We start from the raw sequence: 6,000 nt of genomic DNA on the forward strand, positions 1-6,000 counted from the left end.
AGTTCTTAAATAACCTTGGAAACAACCACACCTACCGAATATTACCGAAAAACTGTGTTGCTACTTTCAAGGCTAGCAAACAGGGAAATTGCGTCATCATCTAAGCTTTTAGTTACAGCATAATGCATTTTTTCAGAATTAGATAACAGAATTAGACCACACAGTATGACAAATTACACAAAAGCTGATGGAAAATCCATTTTTTAAAACCCTCTGTCCCATCTAAGCAATGTTTGTAAAATCCAGTAATGGTGTATTAATTTGCACATCTGTCTGCTGTACATCATGACCTTCTGGATGTTTTACCTGGCATCATTTGCACTGGGTTTATGTTTTGCACACGGTCCACCTGTATGTCAAAGACTGCGTAATACATTACGAGCAATTAGACTAAAGAGAGAAAAAAAGATGGTCAATGTAGCATCAGAAAAGCTCCAGAGCGATTTAACCCACCAACAAGAGTCACATATTTCAGTCTCAGTCAGGAAAGTCAGATTAACATAACCATAATCCAGACAAAGAGAACAATCCATTATTTCATGAATAATCTCCAGTTAGTAACACTGAGCAGCTTTGGATTTGAATTAGGGACAATGTAAGGAGAAACAATGTTTGTCCTGCCACACAGTCACACCATATTATATGTGCATACATGTGTGGGTGTGAATGTTTGTTCCAAGAGGTAAATGCACCAGCTAGCAAAATACCTGATTAGTTCTATAATAGGAAGAAAACTGGAGGCACCAATGTTTGCCAACCTCCCATGCACTGCTGGGGTTATCTCCTTGTTTTGGTCATGCCAGCTGCTCACAAAATGTAAGTATTTGTGTTTTTAAGTGTTTATAGCAGCATAGGAATTTCAATTTCAATTTGAAAATGTGTAATAGCGTAGTTTTATTTTAATTATAGTCAGCATTAACATAATTTTGGTCTTTTTTTTTTTTATGCTGGCCAGGTTAGTTTCACAGCAGTATTGGACCGTCACCTCACAGTGATATACTCCATGGATCCTTCCCTGTGCTTGCATGGGCTCTCTCTGGGTACCTCAGCTTCCTCCTCCAGTCCAAAGACATGCATGTTAAATTCACTGATGATTCTCAATTGTCCACTGAGTTGAAGTAGATGAAGGCTTAAAGCATATAGAATAAAACACCACATGAAAAGTGCTTTGAGTCATCAGTAAAATGTGAAATGCTTATATAAATGGGAGTTGATACCGTCACTTCTATAGCTTATTTAAAACTGGCAGTGAATGACATTTTGGAACATTTGAAACACGGAAATTTGAATTTAGTTTAAAGCGTGCTACATGCAGCTGCAACAACAGAGTACAGGTTTCTGGCATACCTATTCTCAAGGCACAAGGAAAACTGGATTAAGTCTGAAGGGGATACAAATCCAGCAACACATGCACAAAGGATAACTTTATATAAGCTGTAAATAAAGGTGGTACATTTCACTTCTTAAGGTTTGACAAAGTCCTCATTAATATGATTTTATATTCTCAGCTTTAAGATATTATAAGTGCACTCTTTGACGTGATTTGAGAATTAGTTAAAGTTAAGTTAAAGTAAAAAAAAAAGTGGAAATGGAACAAATAAAAAAGGGACAGGAAACCCACATAAGGTCAATACACATAAGGAAACACTAGTTTAGCAATTAATCCACATGATAGTATGTGATCACTAAATGCCTGGTGTCATTTTTGCACAAAACCAGCAAAAATTAAAATAAATTACAATATTTCCTTGTGGCTGTTTTGTCTCTTCGTCTATTAAGGTTAAAGTCTAGAGACAGTTTCTATCTCCAGCTCATTAAAAATGCATTTCTCCCTGAAGGATAATTAAATGTCAGTGGAAAATGTTATCTGGCATGAAGCTCTCCCTCTTTAAACTGAGGAACTGACACCAAAGCCTGATGTTTCTTGTCAAACATGTTAGATCATCTTTTTGTGCAGCTAATTAACATAGCACTTTGCCTTTAAAAATGTATAATACCATCTTTTGAAGGTCTGATTTTATATACATTAGACAATCTTTAGAAGGCCTATTTTTATGTGCATTGGACAAAATGATTCTCAAAAGGTGTGATAATATACATCTTTTAAATTGTGCACAGTATGAAACAATTAAAAAAGATGGATGCTGGATGTAACATGTTACAAAGCAACACATTATTGTCATCACATTACACATTACACTTCATATTTTTTACTTTTGTTTCACGTTTCTAAAGTAGAAACACAGCGCTGATCACTTTAAAGTCTCTTTGGGCTGGCTTTCAACTTTGCTTTGTGTTGTCGGCTTTGTGTTCCTAAATAAACACTAAAAGAAAGATTGTATGCATGTCCTTATCCAGATAGGGATTTGTGTCGGTGTGCAACAGTAGCCTAAGGTTTTCACTGTTAACTAGTAATTTTGTAACAATGCATTTGAGATGATTTTACGGAGGAACGAGAAAGTAATGAGTAATGTAACAAATTACTTTCTTCAACAAGTAACATAAATAAGTAATGCACGGCATCACTTTTAAGAAATGTAACAAGTGACATGTGATACAGTATCTTTTTGAATAAGAAACCCAGCGTTGACTATATCACAACAGGGGACATGATGGATAAAAGACCAGCTATATTTTTATTCCTGCTTTTCTTTTATTGTCTGATTGTTGTGAGAGTTTACCGTTACATGGGAAAAACAACACATATTAGTTGTTTGAGAACTTATGTAAGAGAAGTGGATCAGAAACATTTCATCCACTTTGATATTGCAGGTTCAAATAGCAACCACTATCCGAGGTCATGTCCTCACTGTCTTTTGTCTTTTCAGGCACTCTCCTCCACACCATGCCAAAGAAAAAAGATGTTACATCATTTTCTTAAAAAAAAACAAAAACGTGTGAACATTTCATGAATATGGGGCATGCTGAAACATTTTTGTGAGGTCCATGTGAACATAGTATGCAATTAAAACTCTTCTTGTGTTATATCCAACAGATATTGCTGTCTTCGGGGCTCTGTGTCATGGACCCGGCTTGGGAGGTCTGGTCTTGGGAGTAGGGATTATTATTATTATTATGATTATTCTTATTATTATTTGGGGATGTGTGTTTTTCTGCACTATGCTTCTGTGTTCCACTTATATGTATAGGCAGGGTGTGGGTGTGTACATGCAGGCACATGCAGGCCTGATGGGTGTGGCCCTGCAGGAGGACTGGCCACACCTGAAGTTCCTGCCACACACCTGTTGGTGATCAGGGCTCGTCGGGGGAGCTACTTAGGAGAGTGTTGGAGCTCCCACAGACGCGGGATCATTAAGCCAAGACTCCAAGTCATTGTGTGTAGTATTAGGAAGTGCGGATCGTGTGTGCGCGCGGGTTCAGTGTTTAACGGCTGCTTCTGTTATTGTCCTGCAGGTGGAACGAGGGCAGCACGCACAGGGTGTGCAGAAACACAACTGCCGGGAGCACGAGCACGGACGTCGGAGGGGAACACACACATGGGAGTCCAGGGAGCATCTGTTACCTCACTGTAAATAAACGCACTGTCTACACATAGAGCTCCGCGCCTGGGTCCTCCTTTCCCCCCATACCCCCACGGTCTGCCAACACAGACCGTGACACTCTGTGTAAGTCTCTGGAACACTTTGCAACCAGATTGCTATATAAATAAATTTTTATCCGTTCTTACATCATCAATTATTTTTCTGTCTTAAAGTCAATTTTGTTTGTTTGTTGTTTTGTTTAATTGGATTCATTCAATAGCTGTCCAAATAACTGGCATGAGGTGTTATGCCACTGTGGTACATTTGAAAAACAAAAACAATCTTCCAATTTTTTTCTGTCACTACTTCTTTACCTGTTCCAGCTGGAGTTGCTTCAGTACAATGAAACACACATCAATCAAACCGGTCATAGAAAGCCAAGCTGAGCCCTCAGGACCATAGGAAACACTTGGCTCACTATTCCCATGGTTAACTACTCACTTTGTCATCTCCATCACTGTGAATCACCCCTTCTTATTATTGAATTTCCACAGTCAGTCACTCATACTGAACAAAGTATATTAAAGATGTCCATTAGAGTCAAGAATCAACTGTTACTCATTTCTTGGTGTTGTTTTAGTTAACAGAATCCATTTAGGATGATGACATTTAATCTGCATTTTGAAGGGATGTGAGTAAAGGTTTACTCACATCCTTTCTTTTACATTCTCCTTGCATCAGTGACCACCCTTATTTTCTTTATGCAACATGGTTTTCCCCCTTCCTCCTCTCTGTCTCACTCCTTTCTCCCCACTGCTTATTTCCACGTGCAGGAGGGAATCCCAGCTCTTGCCTCACTGCAGTGGATGAGGTCAGGTGTTATGTAACTAGGAGTGAGCGAGTCAGGCAAGCAGCACTCACCTCTTTTATAATGCAGCCCAGCAATAATAAGAGACTAAGAATTGGCATGCAGGGAGCAGCTGCATCCAATATTCATTAAACCTGCAGCATAAATGTATTCTTCCTCTATTCTGCTACTTAATAGCACAGCATTTGGTAAACAGCTGTGTGAGGACGTTTTTGTTGGTCCTCCATTACTTCTTTTACCATGGAACACATTTATCAAATGATATATGAGACATAAGGAATAAAAAGAAAAAGAAAAAGCACAAAGTAATGACAACTAATCCAATCTAACTGTAAGATGCCTGATCAGACAGATGTGAGTGGATATTTTCAGAATATCTGAGAAAAATCACAGAGTGAGGACACATTAAATGTGTCATAATGTTTTGATATCACACTGAACATTTATCAGTGGTAAACAACAAGACTAAAACAGAAGATGCTGAAGATGCCATCTATGATGCGTGTCCTAGTCAAAAATAAAAGTGCAGCTTTAATATCCTGCAGGACTGACATGCACAAGACGAGTTCAGGGAATTAATCAATACCGCTGCCCTTATCATGTTGGTGGAGTAGGCTAAGAAAAAAAAAGACAGTTTGTGAAATCTATTTCCTCTTCTGCATATAATATCCTTGCAGATACGTGGCTTTGACATCAAATATATGGCAGGAGAATGGCGTGAGGATTTAAAGACATGAAAGCTGAGGGGGAACATAAAAGAGTGAAAGGAGAAGGTTTACAGTGAAAAACGGGCAAATATAAAGCTACATCCAAGGTTATCCTCTTTTTTTAATCACAGGCTGGCCATAAGAATCAAAACAATTCTGTAAAGGCAGCAAGGATGTTGCTGGTTTCCCAACTCAGAAAAAGATCTGCTGTATCTGTACCATCTTAATCCCTGTACTGGTATTAGATGTGTCCACCAAAAAGATTAAGAACATTAAGAAAGGAAAACAAACACATCTATAGATATGAAAGAGAATACTAACTCAGTATGACTCTCATTACAGCTATGACCTTTCAAGAAAGAAAAAGTAGTTCTCAGTTGTCAAGTAGTGCCTTCTTACTGCTGATGATTTTCATCAACAGATTATTCCACTGAATTCTCTTTCCCTTCTTACATTGGCAATACTTACTTGATTTTGGATATCCCTGATGTTTTTAATATTTTGGTTATCACATCAAAACCCAAACTTAAAGGTAAAGTGCTCACTTTAATGATGGGAAATTACTAAAACAGGATGTAACAGTTACACTTTTTAGTCACTGTGAGTAATAGCTAGCCCATACTTAAGCTTGGTCCAGTCATGATGCCTGGATTATTAGTACTGTTGATCCACAAAATTACAACGAGATTCTTTCCAACCCATTTATTTTGAGCTCTTTCATCCCCCAGTATTCTACACTGTTCCCCCCCCCCCCCCCCCTTTTCACATAGTCACAATGCCTTCTCAGTTTCTCTCATGGCTCTCTTCTCTGCTATCTCCTGCTCTTATCTCTTATGCACAATCACTTTCTCTCTCCCTCCAATTGCAGCTTTGTTGTGCTTTCTGTGTCATATTATTCTTTTCTCGCTGAGTGACTGTCTCTGTTTGTACAAGTGGTGTACTG

The sequence above is a fragment of the Neolamprologus brichardi genome, chromosome 2 (assembly GCF_056152115.1).
Source record: "Neolamprologus brichardi isolate AB-2024 chromosome 2, ASM5615211v1, whole genome shotgun sequence".
Classification (NCBI taxonomy): Eukaryota; Metazoa; Chordata; class Actinopteri; order Cichliformes; family Cichlidae; genus Neolamprologus; species Neolamprologus brichardi.